General features: G+C 33.2%; 1 protein-coding gene across 1 annotated transcript in view; it reads left to right on the plus strand.

The window, feature by feature from the left end:
* Window positions 1-2,895: 2,895 nt before the first annotated feature.
* Window positions 2,896-21,661, plus strand: part of LOC132705417 (gamma-aminobutyric acid receptor alpha-like) — a 74,097-nt gene continuing 55,331 nt past the window's right edge. The window contains exons 1-2 of the mRNA XM_060675995.1: window positions 2,896-3,151; window positions 3,701-3,898. The gene's annotated coding sequence lies outside the window, so the exon portion shown is untranslated. The remainder of the gene's footprint in view (window positions 3,152-3,700; window positions 3,899-21,661) is intronic.

Raw genomic sequence — 21,661 nt, forward strand, 5'->3', positions numbered from 1 at the left:
CTTTGCGAGTGGTTGCGAAATTATTATCGTTACCAACAAGTTGGGGACATTGATAAAATTTTGCACGAGGGTTTTGACCCTACGTTGTCAAAATTTAAATAAAAAAATCGCTAGAAGATTGTATTGAAAATTATAAAGATAAGAAAAGTCAAATTAGTGTTTTGAAGACGTTTTGGGAATAATAGCAAGCAGCATTTGACGAACTTAAATAAAAGAAAACAACGTTTTAGTTAAAAGTAGACTTTCTGTAATTTCCAAACAGGGTATTTTAGACCTAGTTAATCAAACTCCACTTATCAACGTATCTCAACAAACAAAATTTACTTAATAGACTATGCATGTGTGTTGTTATTATTCTACCTCGATTTAATAAAAAAAAACTATTAAAATTAGTTTCTTACGACAACGCTTTTCGAATTAAATTATTTTATCTGTGCTTTATACGTAACTTTATATAAGTTGTAGCTTATGTGTTCTAACCTCACTCGCGTGATAATTGTGACGTCACAGTCGTTTCCATCGTTTCAAATATATTTGACAGATGTGTTCTAAATTTACTATTAAACAAAAAATTTAGGTGCATGAAACCTTCAACTTGTACCTTTACAGCGTAGTAGGGAGGATGGAAAAATATAAGGAAAACCTCATACGGAAGAAAGGAATATACATGATTTGGTTAACGAAGCATATATAGGTATCAGGTGGCGAACAGATGATCACTGATTGAAATATATAAAACGATGATTACGTAAGTGATCAGTATTGATCTGCAGTCCTTATCCAACACGTTGTACTACTTTACTCGTGAGTGCATAAAACATATTTTGGATGTTATATATTTGATTCTCGCTTCCGAAAATATGGTGGAAAAACTGTACGTTTGTTGTAGGCAGTCGTTTTGTGAGGTTACTGAGCATTGTGCAGTTAAATTTGTTGACTGTAAAAAAATAAATGACTGTAAAACTATTCCCGATACGTTTTGTTCTCTCTATGGTTCTTTTGCGGTCAAAAAATTTAGACGTAAAATTACACCCCTGTTTAAACAATACAACAAACTTTTGCGCCACATATTGTTTGTAATGAATGCGAAGTAGGTTTAAGACATTGGAATAATGAAAGCAGGCGGTCCCTACCCTTTGAAAAACCTATGATATGGAGAGAGCCAACAAATCACCATGACGACTGCTATTTCTCTGCATGTTCAATGTTCGTGGATATAATACAAAAAATTGGAAAAAGATTGTTCATCTGAACCTCAAGTCGGCAATTAGGCAAGTGTCACATGATTCAGATGTCCCAATACCTGATAATCCAGGCAATTTAGAAAAAGATACGCCCAGCTTTTCTGAACCTGAAATAGATGAAGATACTCTTAATGATATATGGGTTGAATCAATAAAACTATCTTCCTCGTTCTCAGCAACCACAGTTATTTTTACAATCAGAACTGAATGACTTAGTGAGAGACCTAAGAACCTAAGAATCTGTCCGAAATTCTAGCACCTAGACTTCGAAATAACAATTTACTGGCACAAATTTCAGGAAGTGCGAGATACAATTTATAGGCTATTAGGAACAAAGCGATTCACTTGCTATTTGCTCCGATATTCCTAATCTAATAAGGAAACTTGGTATAGACTATAATTCTGAGGACTGGACGCCTTTTTTTGATTCATCCAAGAGAAGCTCATTTTGTGCAAATGAAAGAATGCTACGAAAATCTGGAACTACTGCTGCAGAAAATCAAATACAAGGTTTGTAATACTTTTTGCAAAACTTCTGGATTCCTCCTGCGTCGGTTTTTGCTGAGTCGAAATTGCTGACGTTTCGCCAATCATCTTGTTGGCTTCTTCAGAAACAAACTGAAACTGGCTTGTATTTTACTCCGTACCTGTTTATATATTATTTGAGGGGGCGGATCTAAATACCGCATAAACAACGTCTCGGATGACTGATTCCCAAATTGGTGACAGGTAGAGACCTGAGTCGCGGTTAAGATTGTTAGGTTGTTTTTAGTTGATATTTTTCGACTCAGCAAAAACCGACCCAGGACGAATCCAGAAGTTTTGTAAAAATTATTATAGTAGCCTGTGGACGTTTCCTTGAAAAATTAACAAGGTTTTTAAGTTTGATGATTTGTGGTTACTTAACAATCATGGGACTTCTACTAAGTCAGCAGTCAGGATATACGAAGTATCCCGGTTTTTTGAGTGAGTGGGACAGTAGAAACAGACAGCATCATTGGGTGAAAAAGTGTTTGTCAAAAAGGGTTAATTTAACTCCCGGATCAAAAAATATCCTTCACGATAGTCTTAATGAAAACTTCTCTTACTACCGTTGCATATTTAATTTAATTTACAAATGACCAAATTACAAAGACATTGTAGAAAATATGTTAGAGAAATTTAGGGAAATGGGATGCAACATGAGTACACTTATTACACTCACATCTGGACTACTTTCCCGAAAATCTTGGTGCCGTGAGTGAGGAGCAAGGTTCCACCAAGATATAAAAGCTAGGGAACGCAGATCTCAAGGTCGATGGAGCATCGGAATGATGGCAGATTACTGCCAGTCATGGAATAAACAAGAAAATCCACTAAATGAAGTTTTTTAGCCAAGAGGGAGAGATCTTAGAAAAAGAAATGGAATTAAGTATTGTTTGAGATTTAATGTCGAATAAAAACATTAAATGATAGAGGAAAATGCTTATCAGATTGACATTTAGGAGGCCTAAATTATACAGAATCAAATGTCCGATCGAAATCAACTTATAAAAGTTTAAAAATCGTCGGCCTGTGTTATGTTTATGTGCAAGTTAGAAGAAGTTTAATATTAGAAGCTGATAGAAATAAAAACTACGATACGAACGCTGCTCTTCTAAAACCGTGAGAAACATGCATCAAAGATGGAACAGATGTCAATGTTGATATTTTTAAGGTGATATTTATGCCTATCAAGGGAGATAATGATAAATTCTACCGTGCAAAATGTTATAATCATCACGAAAGTTGAGTACTACCGATTTCCCTCGACTTAACTATCACATTATTGTTTTGCTAAACACATTTGCCTCCAAAATCGTGGTTATCGTCATTTGGATTCGGGGCGATAGCGAACTGTAGAAGGAAGTTTATTTGGGCTGTGACAAGTCAGTATATGTAATTTTTGCAACAACCTTTGAAAAAGATTACCCTACCGCTTCTCTAGCTTGCTTTGAATCCAAGTTATCTCTAGGAAAGGAGCAGTTGCCCTCAGGAAATACAGTTTTTGTATTTAACTGATTGCAAAGGCCATTTTCCCTTAACAGGTCATGCCTTCTTCCTTCAAAAGGTTCCATACAACTTCAAGTAAACAGATCAGGCGTAACCAAATTTTGGTATATTAGGCAATGAGTACTTTGTAATCAGTAGAACATAATTGCTACAGGGCATATAAGCCAACCACTATAGCTACTACTAACTAATCAGTTTTCAAGAACAAAAAAATTAAAAAAAAATAATCTAAAATTTTTGACACTTCGTTAAACAGTTCTGACGCGAACAAAATTTCCCTACGACTCATTATCGTTCCACAAAGTTACCAGAAAAAATAACGAAATTGAGGTTTAAACTAGCTTACACCTCTATACATATCTGCTCGACAACCATCTTCTTTCTGGTTTTCTATGGCCGTTCTGACCCTCTCGGACATTTCACAGCTTTTTGGCCTGCGCGAGTTCCTCCGGCACGGCGGTAAAAGTTTTCTTCGGCGCGACGATTGAAATCACTTCAGTTGCGCTTCAAACCGATTCAAATTTCCATCTAAATTGCTGTCGTATTCCGGAGGACGCGCGGCCCACGCGTCTCGGGACCTTCCACCAAGTTTCCCGCCACTTTTTCGACCGCCTCTGTGCATGGTACGTAACGTTGGTTTTCTGATTTGTGTCGAATCGTTTCTCTTTGAACATAATATATCAAAAAAATGATAAAACATATTTTGTAACAGGAGGATAAATTGCTCCTCTCAAAAACGGAAGAATGTTGCTTATATTTTTAAATTGTATTAATTTAATTTCATAACCTCAACTTTAGGTCCTTTAACATTACTTTCGTATATTTGTAATCCTCGTTGCCTTCTTTAATAAAATGCCTTGTATATATTTTTCAGTGAAGAAGGCAGATAATACATTTTAATGATTGGCAGGATTCTGTTGTCGCTTGAAGTAGCTTTTTCGTATTTGATATCATGTGATACAGGAGAAATGGTGGAAAATGGTTCGAATGGTAATGTAATAATTGAAATAGAACAGTTATTTCTGAAATATTAAAATAATAAAATTGTTTACAAAAATCTTTATTCACTTCATGTTATAGATTATTTACGCTTATGCACCCGGAGTATTCGATGGAGTTATGAAAGTTATTTATACATCATTGTCAAAAGTGCCACAAGTAGATGAAATGTGTGTTTTTTTTATATTGAATCGTCAGGGTATTATACTACTGACTTTATTCAGTAGAAGTTCTTTGTTTAAAAACAATATCTAAATTTGAATTCTGTCGTTTTCTGTTACTGCAATGCATTTATTACATTTTGCTACCGTAGCTTTATTTGGATTGCCAACGACTTTTATTTACTGTGCGCATTTGTATTTCCTTTCCTTTTTATCATGGCCACTTAAATTAATTAATTTTGATTCATATTATGTTAAGAACCATTTTTGTTGAAAATTATATTATTACAGCCGATACTATTAGCACTTTTGGCGCAACCTATGTTATTTTCCCTTATTCAATATTATTATTCAAACTTCAGGAGGTGATTCTTTAAATTCTTTTGGGTGCATTCGCATCTCTCTTAGTTTTTGATTAAAAAAAATTACCACCTTCTTTCAAGAGCAATACTTGCTTTATGTACACTTGAAAAAAAAGTATAAACAAAACAAACAAAATTGAGAAAACATCAGTGGCGAACACCTTTTTGTGAAAAGTATTGGACAGTGTCGTCCTGGATGAACAAATTTAAAACTATTGGCTAAATGGATTTGGCACTCTGTATCTTGAAACCAGAGTGCTTAACAGCGTAAGATGATATGAATTTCTTGACTTAGAGAAAGCGTGGTGTCTCCTCAATTGATATTTTTTTCAACTCGCGACTATTACGGGTTCATTATTAAAAGCAAGTCGGTAAAAATTGCCCAGCGGTATAGGACAGCAGAATATCCGATAAAATTTTGATTGGCACAGCGGTTTCGTTATGAAGCCGGGGCTAATATTTACCTACATTTCATTTTTCAACTCGCCTCTATATGTATCGCATGTTATTCGGTTAAGCTGAAAATCAAGTACCTAAAATGAATACTATTCCTAGAAATATATCGTTTTACAAACAAAATTGCTGATATTTGCGACTCGATACCTCAATTATCGCGTTTATTAAGTAAATTGGCAATGAATCGAATAGCCGTTCAATAGTTAGTTTGAAGGGTTATTACTCGTTATCGGCCATAGTTTTGAATTTTTTAAAAAGCGTTGATTGGAAGTTTATTGATATGTAATTTAGAGTAATTTCTGGAGTTAAGGTAAGTGCCAAGTGAAAATATTTTCCTGTGACTTCCGATTCAATCGCAAGTTGCCGTCAATTTGCTTATTTCATATGGAACACCCTAGTCGATAAATTCGGTTTTTTCAAATGTGTCATCCTGTAAATTTAATGTTATCTAGTTCAGGATTTATTTCTCTATCAAACTGCGTTAGGGTTAACTATACCTATTTCTAACGATATATAATTTGGTTCTTTGATAGTATCGTATTTGTTGGGCTGAATATTTTCATTTCACGTACTTGGCTATGAAAAAACAAAAGTACTATTAGTGCTATACTAATTATTAGTTGTCAACAACAGAACACAATAGTTGTTTTTCCACTGCCAAGAACGTGAAGGGAAAATGTTCAACGAAACAAATTCGATTCCAAAAATCCTAATTTGTACGAATATGGTTCGAAGTAGGTATAGGTAACCAGACTTTCAAAATGTGAATTTTTGTGGCATAATTTTGGACACCCTGTATCAAAGTAGACAATATAAATGACAAACACATCTACTTGCGACTCCTTTTTAACATTTTGCCAAATATGACGATCGAGTTTTCAAAAACTACAAAAATATGCATTTTCATAGTTGGTGAAGCCGGAGGTGCAATCTTTTTTCAAAGTCAAATATTTCAGAAACGGTTAGACGTATGTATAGGACATTATACATAGAATATGTTTAGAATTTCACACAGAATCTGTAAATTATATCTCAATAAACTTTTAATGAACGGGTTTGGCGAAAAGCCCTGTCTATTTTAATATTCTACTCGCAGGCGCAATTTCGTGTAAAACATAAAGTAAGCCGCAAAAAAAACTGCGTGTGGAATCCTAGGTAAACCGTAACCAAGGGGCTGCTCGTATGCAGCTTATTGAACGAATATTTTCCATTTTAAATTACAAAAATATATATTGAGAATTTGCTTTCAAAAGTATTACTGGAAATATTCAGCTCTCGTTTTAGTCGTGTAAATGTAAATTAAATTGGACCAGAAATGTTCTTTTCTTAAATATTGAGCCATGCGTTTCTCAACCTTTTCAGAGTTGCCATTTAGTGGCTGCTGTTAACACAGCGATGAATGAATTGTTTTTTTTAATTTTAAGATTACAATAATAAAATTAACATATAAAAATGTCTGATTTAGAAGTGCAGACCGTCATAATTATCTGTCTTATATAAGGAAAAAAATAATGTCGCCTTAGTTTATGACAAAAAATGCTTAGAAAGACTCCAGAAGACATTTTTCCCATTCGTTGGCTACCAAGATAAAAACCGTTTCAAAATGCGATTTAATTATTTCCTAGTTTCTACTTTACCAATTATTTCTTAAATAAAGGGCGGAAAACCACAATTAACAAAATTAAATGAAAAAAAGACAAGAGACTAGCGAGTAGGTATTCTATTCAAATGGTCTGAAGAAGGCTTCTGCTCATCCTGGAATTTGTGTGAGTAAAGAAGAAACATTTTTCGTAAGTGGTGTATAATTATGTCGAACAATTTTGGCTATTAACTTGTCTTTTATGTATTAAAAATATTTTAATGGTTGGATAACTTAGCGACTATACTGATATCCGATATCCATTTGTATATTTACCTCAAAAGGTTATATTTCTTGTAGTCGTAATTTTTTATTGAATTTCTTACCTGCTTATAGATAATAGATAATAATTTGTTGCTAATACATTTTCCTCTCTTTCTATTGAAGCATCTATACATTATTTTGCAATAGACAAATTATATTATTATGTATTATATTATACTTGTATATATTATTTATATTTTATATTTAAAGTAAAAAAATATCTTTAAAATTTCCATTTTGTAGTCATTTTAGTTCTTAGAGGTAATGATAACGAAACGTTTCCATCTAACAGTTTTAGCCAGTTTCATCTAACCGACAAGAATCCGGGATTAAAAACGTTCCTCCTGAATAGAAGTAATAGGCGAGGCCAACAACTATAATTAAAAGAAACCCAACGAATTCGAGTGCTGCACCTAAATTGCATCTAACCTAGAAATTTACAGCCGCCGATGCGTTAAAGGATATTCCTAAAGTTGATATTCTTACTTTTCCATTTCGACCCGCGTTTATTGAGTACACAACGCGATTTGATAGCAGATAAAATGGGATAATTGATTTCGCAATTAAACCATCCGCAAGCAAATATTTTCCGACTGAAGCGTTGATTGATTCTCTTTTTGCATTTGCTGTAATATCATTTTGCGTTTTAAAACGGACCGATATAGCACTCGGCGGTATCGATATTGTCAAACGAGGTCGCTTTTATTTATTTGCGCTCTGGTTTGCTCGTTGTTTTGTGGACACAAAGTAAAATATTTTTTAAATGTTATTTTTGAAAATAGTTGAAAAGTAGCCAGTAGTAAACACCAGTCGGTTGTCTTATTCGCTGATATTTTTACCAACTATAGGATTGCCACAAGATAATAAATCAAGCGAGAAAATAATGGGTAAAATTGTGTCCTTTTTTATAATTCTATAACAAAATAATTGGTATTGCCAATAACATCATTCTACATCTGAAACATTAAAATATAAATTGTGGCCTCGACCTTTTTTTTCAAAAAAACATGTCTCTTTTTTCAAAATTGATATCTTAATATTATTTCTCTAATATATATATTCCTATCGTCCTTGTGAAAAAGAAAAGTATGATTTTGATTCCAATTGATGACAACTTATGTGTCCGTGAAAAATCGCTATCGAATGTATGGTGGTAGAAAAGGTAAAATAGAACGCTGTGTCTCTTAATTATATTACTTTTTTGGTGCTCTAGTCGGGCGTATTCGTCCGCTTTGCCGAAGAATTAATTTATAGTTTTAATAACGTACTTATTATTAGATTTACCGCTGCTGGAGATGTGAGAATGTCCCCTGACCCAGTTTTATCTTTTTTGGAACGTTCCTCGTCATCTGGAATCATATTTTCCGCCCACATTACCGGGACTTCGATGTTATTTTCGTCATTAGAATGAAACGTTACTTTGATAACCCAATTACGTAATATCGAAACGGATTTGTTTGTTGTGAAAAAACTTTTGATAATCCACTAAGAGCAGGGCAACAAACGTTTCGGAGCCAAATGTAAGACCTTGCTCTAAATAAATAATAAATTGATAAAGATGTGTTCGTGAAAATGTTACATAAATAGAAGGCAACCATAAGTGCACACCGGCATGGGGCTTAAAGTAAAACGAAAATCTAGTAAAAATCGACTAAAAGCCTAGAGCAGACACGGTTGCGGGTGAAACAAGAAAACTGATTGTACGGTGAAACAGAATTGAATTCGATTTTTGTGTTGTTAAAAAACAAACACAAATACGACAATTGAACTGAGGAGGCTTTTACTTGATGAAAATCCATTTATCAAAATAAATAAGAACTAAAAGTTCAGATTTTCACGAAATTATATATTTTGACATGATAATTGTTTCGACAACACCGTGTCTTTATCAAAGGTAATATTTACAAACTACATGCTACTATATATACCGAAAAATGACCATAAAACCTTAATTAATGTTGTTGGGAGAATTTAAGTTCAATAAAGGAGAGGTATTTAAATCTAATTGATCGTTAAGCAATACATTTGAATGTCTCATTTTGTTAATCTCCATGACTTCCAATAAATTTAATTTTCTACTTTTTGTGGCTGTATGTAATATATCAAAATTGTCGTCAAAAATGTGTTTTTCTGTGTTTAAGTGTGTAGCATAATTAGAATCTAGACTATTGTTTTTAAACGCACCTATATGTTCGTTAATGCTTTTCTTGAAGGATCTACCTGTTTGTCCAATATAAATTTTAGGACGAGATCCACATTTCAACCTGTACACACCTGATTTTTTGGATTTTGGACATTTCGATTTATTGTTCAGTGCAATTTGTTTAATGATATTAAGTTCTTTGGTGTAATTTTCTGTTGAGAGTGGCGTATTAAGAAGTCTGTGTATAAAAGAGTTAAATGCAGCCATTTTGTGTGTATAAGGGTGATTTGAGCTGTTATGTATGACTGTGTCCGTGTGTGAAGGTTTATGATATATTGAAAAATCTAATTTGTTTTGCACTTTTGTAATAGTTAAGTCTAAAAAATTAATAGAGTTATCCTGTTCAATCTCTATAGTGAATTTTATACGATCATGTATTGAGTTAATGTAATTTAAAAAAGAATTCAATTGCCTGTCCGTTCCAACAAAGCAAGCAAAGACATCATCCACATATCTATACTATCTACTAAATCTATCACATCCATAGGTGGAATACTGGGAAATAAGTTTTGTACATCAAAAGATAGTAGTGTTGCGTTAGAAGGGAAGAATTTTTTATTGAAAATTTTGGTTTAAAATCTGTGTGGAACTTTAAAATATTTACTAATTTTGTAGAGAGTTTAACTGCTGGAGCTATTACATAAGACACGACTGGTCTAATGGGCAAATCTTGTTTATGTAATTTAAAGAATATAATTTCGGCGGTTGTGGATTCATAATTGTTAAAAAATATTTGTCTTTGTCATTAAATAATGTGGAGTTAGTAATTACTTCCTTGACTTGTCTTTGATATAACTTCTGATATAAGTTCTGGTTTAAGAAAATTGTTGGTTTTTGAAATATATTCTGGGAGATCGATAGCTATGACTGTCTTCCCTTTATCTGCACGTGTAAATATTATGTTATTTTCACAAGATTTGTTTTTGATAGTTTTTACTAGTGACATTTGAGAAGTTCCTTTGTGTTTGTTTTTATCTATTAATTGAGAGTTTAATATATTCGCTATTACAAATTTGTTTAAATTAGAATCGTTAATGTTAATTGCTAATTCACAATCGATCCCTAAACAGTCTAATTCTCTATTAATGTACGAGTGTTGTAAGTTAAAGTTGAAACCTTTTTCCAGAAATTCAACTTCATTTTTAGAAAATGTTGTGTCTGTTAAGTTTATGAACCTGTTGTAAAATTGATGGTCGGTATACTTTGTAATAACTGGCTTGCAACAAAGAACTTAATATCATTAAACAAATTGCACTGAACAACGGGTACAATCCGTCCATTATAGATAAAATTATAAATAAAAAACAAATACAGACAACAGTAAACTCTATTTATCCGAAACCTAGTACAGAACACGAACAATTTAAAACAATTACATACATAGGAGAACTTAGTGAAAAAAAGTAGCTTTTAGAACTAACAACACGGTAGGAAAATATTTAAAAAACAATAAATCGAAATGTCCAAAATCCAAAAAATCAGGTGTGTACAGGTTGAAATGTGGATCTCGTCCTAAAATTTATATTGGACAAACAGGTAGATCTTTCAAGAAACGCATTAACGAACATATAAGAGCGTTTAAAAACGATAGCCTAGATTCTAATTATGCTATACACTTAAACACAGAAAAACACATTTTTGACGACAATTTTGATATATTACACACAGCCACAAAAAGTAGAAAAAGGTTTTATGGTCATTTTTCGGTATATATAGTATGTAGTTTGTAAATATTACATTTGATAAAGACACGGTGTTGTCGAAACAATTGTCATGTCGAAATATATAATTTCGTGAAAATCTGAACTTTTAGTTCTTATTTATTTTGACAAATACGACAAGTATCTCCTTCTTCGAGGGTGTGCAAAATGGTTCTTCACGCACTATTTTCTGCGACGCGCAATTAAGCGTTAAAGAAACATCCATACATTTATTTTTGTGTATTGTGTATGTTGAAGGCGCTCTGAGTACTCTTTATTTTCGATTTTCAAATCCATTAAAGTCTTCAGAATCAGTTCATTTCCCATTATGATCATTCGAGTTTTTTAACCAAACTGTCTTCAGACGCTGTTTGAATTTTGAAGCGTTTCGAAACATTTTCGTAAATCAACTGGAGGACAAGCTGGTTGAATTCGAATGATATCTAAATGTGAATAAGTAAAACACAACGTGAAGATATAAAAATCAGTTTACAAAATTATGCATTTGTAATTTGCATATATATTTTCTTGTTCAAATTTCCGGAGATTTATAAACCACAAAAACACTAAATATTTCCGCATTGTCGCTTTTACTATTTTCAGAAGCCAATACCTTTGTAATATCTGCCGGTATTGCCATATAGAATGGAGAAGACGTAGGAAAATATGTAGGGTAAAGGGAGATTACCCAGTTACCCATTTCGGAGTTGTCTCTAGTATTTGCTATCGTTTGACGTGCCTGAATGTATGCGTTATAACAAGCGCTCAAAATTAGAGGGTCGTTCACAACACATATACTTAGTTTGGAACGAAAATGGGTAGGGTATTCAATAAAAAAAAGACTTTAGGTTAATTTCGTATAAGCACCTCGTACATTGCAGAATTACTCTACCGAGAAGTAGCACCCAGGTTACTGGTAATTTACAACCAGCATTTCAGATTTCTAAAGGATCAACTACGTATGAAATAAGAAATTTAATTGTTCTGTTTCAACCGAACAATATGGAAAAGTGGAAGCGGAGCCCAAAAAGGATATAAATGTACTTATACACTGATGTCTTAAAGTGACACTTCCCGCACGCCTGATTAGTATAGTATTTTAGAGTAAGGAGTAGAAAACAATTCTTATGCTTCAGAAAAAACGTGACTAAAAATAAAATTGATATTTCAAGTTCTTTACTTCATTTGTGCAGATGCGATCCAAAAATATTCTGGACAATTTCGGGGTACATATTGTCGCCGGGGGATACACGAATTAGCTGGAACTTCGTTTAAAGGGAATTTGACACATTATTCGGGCCGGCATCGTGATCGCACAATCACCGCCACTCGATCGCCCCTCAATCCGCAAACCATTATTCTTGATCAGATTTACATGACGTAACATGCAATAATGTTCAAATCGTTAAAAGCCCGGTTATATTTTGAAATATACTTCTCGGGGGAGCATAATGGCAAATTTGAAAGGGGGCCGATGGACGTGTATGTTGGTAAAAATATGGAGGAAAACTGAATAATTTGTGTCATATAGCGAATAAACGAATAATCCATTAAGCTACGTCTCGAAAAAAACTATGCCGAGTACGATAAAATATTTATTCTAATAAGAAGGCGATGTAATGGCATAGCTAATCTACTGGATCTCTTTGTAGCCGATGCATTAAAAGTAAAAAAAAAATCAATATTTAGTTTTGGCTAGTGTAGTACTTAACAGTTGTTATAATGTACTTTTTTTTAAATAAAATTCATTGTTCGGTAAGTTGTCACAAAACATTTTATGATCTCAACTAACATTAAAAAATATTTCCCACATGTCACTAAAAGTTGTCTTATATCGTGTACATACAATATAATGTATAAAAAATACAAGTATATTATAGTTTTTTTCTATTCTCTTCTTAAAAATACCCTATCAAGAGTGCGGAAAGTGTCATTTTGCGACTCCCGTTTCGTTAAACACTGTACCGAGTCATTTCAGGCATTTCCGGCACTTTATTCACAGATTACGAAACGATCGGATATTTTATTTATAATACTGATTGCATTTTAATATATGTCAGTTCTGAACGTCAGGTCAAAACACACTCGCTACTAAAATGTCGTTTATTAAACTTCTTACATAATGCACTATTTTATTATATTATATGTCTTGTTTTGGGCTTTGAATACTATATAAGTTTAACTAGGGTTGCGAGCTACATAATTTCGGAGATATTACCCACTTAGTATTCCTATTGTTTTGCAAAAATGTACCGGTCGTAGGAAAAGTATAGTATAGTATATTAAGTATAAAATTTTTAAGTCAAATGCCGTTTACCAAACTTGTTATACTATAGAAACAATATAATATACTATTTTACCATTAAAGCGTACAAAATATTTATAATAATCATAAGAAAAGGTCTTTTATTCATTATTTAATGCTACAAAAAATGGACATAAAATGGCGAGGTTCAGTACATCTAGATCCAAAGAACGAGATTCTGCTCTTATAGCTAACCCATAGTAGCGAAATGACTCTTATTATTTAATTTGCGCAAAAAACGAAACAGAAGAAAAAAAAACGAACGGAAAGAGGGGAAAACCAAAAATACAAAATTTTAACATTCTAACGTTGCTCACCAAACTTCCACTATTTTTAAAGATTGGTAAGAAAAAGATATGTTGAACAATTATGTTGGGCAGTGTCTATTAAATATCTATTAAATACTCAAAAATCCAAAATTAAAAAAAAAAAATTTGTTTTGTTTTTATTTTTTAATTTTCAAATTTTATTTTTGAACTTTCAGTTGTTTGTACTTTTGTATACGCCTTAATAATTCGGTCCATTTTTGCATGAACTTAATTTAATTATTTAGCTCAAGGCTCGTCGGTGTCTTGATTTATACCAAAGTTAACAAAATCATGTCACTTCATTGTAGTCCAAGCCCGTTCTCACTTCTTTTGACAGTTGTATAGTTACGCCGTGGTTAAGTTAGGTTAGTTAGTTAGTTACTTTTGGAAATTTTGCATACCCTGGTAAAAGTTATGACCTTCTACATCCCACCACTCTCACCACCACCCACAACCAAATTAAAATTTTCTTTTTTTTATAGTCTCTGAATTTTGCGAAATTCTGCGCGATTTGAAATTTTACGCATCTTACTGAAGAAAGTTATGGCATCCCAAAAATTCAAAATTTTAATTCAAATAATACATTAATTTCAAATTATTATGACAGTTCACTGGGTTGTTGGGATAACCAAATTTTTTTATACCGAGGTGGCTTTTACTTGATGAAAATCCATTTATCAAAATAAATAAGAACTAAAAGTTCAGATTTTCACGAAATTATATATTATGACATGGCAATTGTTTCGACAACAGCGTGCCTTTATCAAATGTGACATTTGACATTTGATAAAGACACGGTGTTGTCGAAACAATTGCCATGTCATAATATATAATTTCGTGAAAATCTGAACTTTTAGTTCTTATTTATTTTGCACCGTCCTGCGTAAAATTTGATTAAATTAATATTAGCTATTTGTTTAACTAAAAAGGACGACGACACTTCTTTTAAACGCGCAAAATACAATTTGTAAATAATAATGAAGTAAAAAAGTACTCTACAGCCCTACTGAATTGCGAGAAAATGTAATTCAGAGATTCCAATGGTACAAAAGAAAATTTTAATTTATTTAGGTCGGGGGAAATTTTGAAATTTTGGGAGGTCATAACTTTCTCCGGAAAGGTGCTCAAAAATTCAAATTGGTTGTGCGAAATTGCTGAAAAATGTTTTTTTGGTGATGTCGAATATACATGGGGGAAAGTTGACGGAGCCTAGATATTGGGTGCTCCCTATAATTTAGTGTGTTTCGCGAATTAGATCAATTATACAGTTGCTCTACTGCAACAATGCTGTACTGATTCCTGTATTACAAAACGATATAATAGCCATCTCGTGTATGTAATTAATTAAAGAATTGATTGGCAAAATCATATTTCAAAACAGTTCTATTTCTTGAACCTTGTGTCATTTCTTGTCGATCTTGTTAATTATTTCATATATGCAAGAGTTTGAATTTACTTTTCTTTTGAATTTGCAGATCAAAATTAAAACAATTGAAATATCTTACATTATATTATACATTATATATTTTAGTCTATAATAATAATATTACTGCTAATAAATTTACATGTTGACATAAAATATACTTATTGTCACGACCTAACTTATCCGTCCTTAAAATCCTCGCCTCCTTGTGGAATTTGTCATATCTGAGCCGCGCCTTGCTATTGAACTTCAAATTTGAAATCAATGACCCTTACTACTGCCACTTGGGTACATTACTACGTGTGAGTCGAATAAAAATATTATTCTCCAAATTTTGATTTTATGAAACCTTACGTAGTTATTATAAGTAACACTTTTCTCTGTAGAGCGAAAATTGGTTCCATATATGAGAAGTGACCCCAACAAACACACCACTGCCTATATTTAACTCAATCAAAGCAGAGTACGAGACTATTAATATGTGCACTGAGATCACTAATGATAAAGAAGCGATAACAAAGATGTTTTCCTCGATTTTTTTTCACAAATAATTTGCATGTCCTTTTCAAGTGAACTTTGAATTCAAATATATGCTTAACTCTCTTTCCCGACATGTTATCTCACCCATGCGGAAGGTCGGTTTGGACAAAAACTGTTTTATTTTGAATCACCATTAACAAATTCAAATGCAAGTTTAAAAATTTATTTTGTTGTTGATAATGATTTGTATGCATTTGCTCCCAGTTTATGGCTGTGTCTACCTTTTATTACATAGGCAGTGAATATCAAATCGCTTATATTAGTGGAGGCTTCTTTATATCAATACCGGTTTCAGGTTCTGTGCATTGAGTTTAACTAAAAATTCTATGAGACTGTGTATATGTGTAATGGCATGAATCGATGGCTTTGATATTCGATAGGTTAGCTCATTTGTAGGTTTATGAGCATTCGAGAGGAACTAAATGTATGGAGGAGAACAAGAAAACCAAATCGGACGATTAAAGACAAAAAGCGGCTCTCGTGCTTGGGGATTTAATTCTGTTTCTCAAAATGGTAGACAAAATATCATATTAAGTGCCGTTGCATAATATACTACGAAATCATATTATTTGCAACATTTGATTCATTGTATTATTATTATTATTATTATAAAAATTCCATTTTTTGTGTCTGGTGGTGTTTTGGTCTATAATCTGCTGATCTTCATATTTCGCGAAGGATTATATAGTTTTTCTTATATGCTTATATTAGAGTCAAAATTTGTATTATGTTTCAATTAAGTTTAATTGTAATTTCTGCAATACTTAAGAATTACCTAAGATAAAAAGCGAAGTCTCCACTAAAGTGGAATTATAACAAAATTTCGCATTTTATAGTGTCAAAATTGAATTGACCTGTCAATTTTTTTTGTGTCAACTGACCGGTCAATTGAAATAATTTTAAAAATAACAATAAATTTTAATTTATTTATTTATATTTAAGATGTTATTTAAAACATTTTTAACTAATCAATTAAGAGGTGGTCAATTGACTGTCAGTTGACCGGGCAATTGACCATTCCCAACACTACTTCCAACTTTATTAATTTGAATGATACGTTATGTTTCTTAACTTACCGGATAATGTAATTTTTAAGTACTCATCTGATGGTATTATGGTGCGCTAACTCTGCCACTTTCTAAACGCAAAAAAATTTTGAAAATCTTGTATTTTGGCCAACATATTCTGTGCTGTTTGGCGTGAATAACCCTGTATAAGGTGATTCACGTTATGTGTCATATTAAAAGTTATTAAAATTTGATTTACGACCATAATAAACAATAATAATATTTTGTAAACAATGGAACAACTAGTACCCTTCTATACCAGGCACGATCAAATATCACAGCCTGACTTGTTGTTTGTTAGCGACTTTGTGACCACATCTTAATTGCAGCGACAACGCACATCGCCGTCCCAATAATAGCTATCCATGTTACATTAAGGAGGCAGTTTTGGCCGCAATACCAGGACAACATTCCTGGTGACCCAGAAATTTGACCAGTGTTGACCAATTCGTTAACAGATTGCGGTATATAGTAGGGCTGCGAAGAATAATCCACAAAAATCATGAATAATGCGTCATATCCTTAGGGCTCCAAGGGAAGCGCTCACGGTGGAACAGTTATGCCCAATGTAGAACAGCAACTCACTACGACAGATATAAAGCAGCAAAGTTAAAAAGTATGAGAATGAAATAGCCACTCTCAGCAAAAAAACTTTTTCTCATATGTATCAAGGTCAGTACACTCTAGGGTCAACCATATCTCATTGAAGAGTTCAAATGGAGACCTGATACACCATCCAAGCTTTTTGCTGAACAATTTGCCAGAGTTTTAAATAGAGAAACCGACGACAATATGCCAATACTTGATTTCAATATCCATGTTGAAAGCTTCATCAGTTCAGAACCTGAAAAACAACTTATCTGCTGGCATCGACGGCGTGGACATTCTGTTTGCCATACCTCATCATTTTCCAAATGCATGGAAAAGGTGGTTGTCAGTGAACTGGCGGATTTCTGCTAGCTAACGGTGTGATTCCTGAATACCGAAGAAGTCGATAGATACTCACCTTCTATCCTGTTTGAGTGATTGGACAGCTCTGCAAGTCAGTGGACAACCGGTGGACGTCTTGTACCTTGACTTCGAGAAGGCATTCGACAGGGTCCGGTTTCGCAGACTGCTGTACAAACTGGAACACTATGGCGTCAGGGGTCTCCTGCTGTCTTGGATAGGGTACTTCCTCATTGAGCGCAGGTACCAGATTAGGATCGATGCAACCATGTCTGATGAGAGACGTGTAAATAGTGGGGTGCCTCAGGGCTCGGTTCTTGGACCGTTGCTGTTTCGAGTGTACATGAGTGACATGGCGGCAGATGTACAGAATAGAATGCATTCAACACCAAGCTATATTGCAATCCCCCGATGAACGCCGGCAAAATGTAGAGCGATCTAAAATCCATTGAGGCTTAGACATGCGACTGGCTAATGTCCCCAAATATCGAGAAGTGCATCACATTACATATCGGAATCCACAACCCCAACGTCGAATATACCCTGTCAGGCAAACCACTCAAAGTTACCGACCACCAGAAAGACCTTGCAGTGGTGGTGACGAAAGACCTTCCATGGGAGAGCCCCATCGCTGTAATAGTGAAAAGAGTAAACCCTCTTACATACCTGGTCAGAGAGCATTTAAATATCACTCCAGCTCAACCATCCTAAAGATATACAAAGTATTTATAAGATTGCTAGAGTTCGCAGTGAACAACTATTACGTCCAAGATATCGAATGATTGGAGCGTGTCCAACGTCGTGTCACTGGTATACCAACTGAGCTGAGGAGCCTTCCCTAAGAGACCCGCTGTGCGCTACTGAATATTCCAATACTTAGAGAGTGCCGGCAGATGGGCTCGATAATACCGATCCACAAAATCCTTTCTGGTTACTACGAAATAAGTCTAAACATCTATACTAGTAGAGACGACACAGCTCTCCGAGGACATTCAACGAAGCTATCGAAGGAAATATGTGCAAAGCTGACCAGACGGAATTCCTCTCCAATTGCGTTGTCTACAAGTGGAATACGCTCTCTCGGGACTCATTGGAAGTCCCGTCAATATATAAAAATATAATGATGATGATATTAATAATAATAAAATTTGCTTAGCATCTACCTCTGCTTTAAAAAAAAAAGATTAATTAATAAAGCAAGCCAGAAGGCGAATGTAGAAGTAGAGTGACTCAAGAATCAATATATATACATATTACCTATAAAGTTATATGTCGTCCTTCAGAATTTCTCAGATAGATCTTAAAGTATATATCCTAAAGTGATTTCGAGATTTGCGTATGCTCCGAATTTGTATTAAACATAGTTTTCTGGTAGATCTGAAAGCTGTGGGTTTGCCAAACTTTTAATCATGTCATCGTCATGTATTATTATATACTACTATCGTTATTTACCGCCCTTACTTATTTGAAATTTCCTAGAATAGGTTTAACAAATTGAAGTTAAAGCTAATATTGCATCTTAAGATATATTTCCAGTTCTCTGAGAATTATTTTTTATTTGATAATTATTGGCTGTCTGTTCAATGCAAGTTTATTTTCACATCTAATGAGAATATATTGGAAGTTTTTGTGCCCAAAAGATTATTAATTAAAACATATTTTTATGGTTTTTTCCCACATCAAATAAATGTTGTTTTAGAAAGGCTAGTTTCTATTCTATTATATTCTATTTAGGTAAAATTCAAACATTTTTGTAGCTTTGGAACACCGCAAAACTTTTCCATCCCAGACTCTTTCGTATTTTAGAACAAATAGGAAGGGTGAAATTTAAAATGGATACGAATCCAATTTTTAAATCGCAGTCTTTGTTATAGCTATGAAAGTTAAAATAAATATTTGCTAAAGGCGGTTGCTCATAAAATCGATTATACGAATTTGCCACTCCTAAAGAACAAATACTAATTTAGATGCAGTCAATTAATATGCCAGAAACTATTTTACACAGCGATACGAATGCCATATTAACTTTGTCTAATAAATTTTTTTAAATTTTTGTCAATATTTTTGTCCTAGCTTCATTATTTACACTGTTTGCAAAAGAAGGGATGGAAATGATAATGTCAGCAGTGACTTAAAATTTATTGCTGTTTTTTTTGCAAAACTACATAGTTCGATATTAAGGTAATGTTTTTTAATAAGTATTACTGAAAAATAGTTTTAAAAAATAACTACAAATGGAACGAAATTTATTCTATTCAACTTTCCTATTAAACAATCGCACGATAAACTGTAAGTTTGCCAAAACTAAATAAAAGAGGGGATTCGGCGAGCGCAGACCCGAAAAGGGTTTAAGTGCTTTTCCTAATGCAAGTTTTCTAGTCCAGATGAAAATTTATACTTATTTCGAGTGAGGAATTTACCGTTTAAATATAGCCTTAACATAAGCAATTTTGGAGACCACTGTCATTGATGGGAAACGCAGTTAAAGTTAATAAAGTCATACTTTAAATTTATTAATCCAGAATGTTTAAGAAATGATATTACGAATAAATCTGTAGCTACATCAGTAAAATATTATGATTGCCACAACAGATCTTATATTGCGATATTTTAGAATAAAAACCCAAAATCGCTATAGGTAAAATATTTTCATAATTTGTTTAGTTCGGTGTAGCAACGTTCTAGTCTAGGCGATAAAAAATTAGGCAATACAATAAATTCTACTCTAATTTGCAAAAAATGTTGCAGAAATGGTAACACACTAATACCAAATGCGATGTAGGCATACCCAAGCAACTTATTAAATAATGAAATATTTTAATTCGCAATTTTAAATATATGGACGATATATTCATTAATTGAAGCAACGAAAAACAGAACGAGACGAAAAGCAAAAGCAAGAATTTTCCTGTCGAATGTTATTACCGCCGTAATTCACCAGTTCCTTTTCCTAGCTAAACCAATCTGCGATCAATGAGATTTATTTATAATTTTGCGAATTAGATTAGCTCCGTAGAGCCTACAGAAAGCAATATTATTATTGTTCGCAAAAGATTCTGAATGCTAGCCTGGGCGGTGCGAACTAAGGTAAAAAATGCCATCACCTCATATATTTAAATGATTGAGCTGATGCAAGACTGGCATTCGAAATTATCAAATTAATCTTTAACGTTCTTTCCGATAAGCCGCTATAATTACTCAGTCAGTATCTATCACATTCGAAAAGCATCATCATCACATTTTCTTGTTAGAATCATACAAAATTATTTATTTCGGGGTGAATAGTTAAATTAATTCATAATTAATCAACGTTACCTTTTATTTTATTATGATACAAATTTTAAGTACCTAGTACCGTGATTGTTATCACTTTCATGCTATCCAAATGGAGAAGCCATTGTATCGCTCATAATTTGCTATGTATCATTGGCTGTTAACACGCAGGCAATGTTTTAACATATTTCAAGTCACAAATAGTGTCTGAAATAGTCAATAAAGGTTAAGAATATCAACCAGTCATTTTTTTAGTTTTAGTGTAGTTGTGTTTTGAATATAGAGTGACAACTAACCCAAAAAACTAATAAACAATTAAATTCATTTGTTGAGGTCAGATCTGGACGATACCATTTCCGATTTAGCAATTTAACAGTACAGACTTGATTCGTGCGAAAGAGCAAAACACGAAACAGTGAATGGCTAAAAACAGAAATGAAAAACTGACAATAAGAAGATTACTTGATGCTAGAGGCTGCGAACTCGGAAATCGATTTTGCATTTTCTGCGGGATAGGTAGATCAAGGTGTAGCCTAGATATGTGACCTAAAGCGCTGTTTCCGATAATGTGTTTTACTCCTGCGTGAGTTAAAATGTATTACAAAGGCCGTTTGCCAGGATTTTTGTACAGACATTAAGATACGAAACGTATCAAGATATAACACTGAATAAAGAAATTTATTTAGGGAAACTAAGAACCCGTCGCTTATTTTGAAGATTTTATCAAGTTTACTTTTC

This window comes from Cylas formicarius, unplaced genomic scaffold, assembly GCF_029955315.1.
Source record: "Cylas formicarius isolate icCylForm1 unplaced genomic scaffold, icCylForm1.1 PGA_scaffold_7__23_contigs__length_41026272, whole genome shotgun sequence".
NCBI classification, from domain to species: Eukaryota; Metazoa; Arthropoda; class Insecta; order Coleoptera; family Brentidae; genus Cylas; species Cylas formicarius.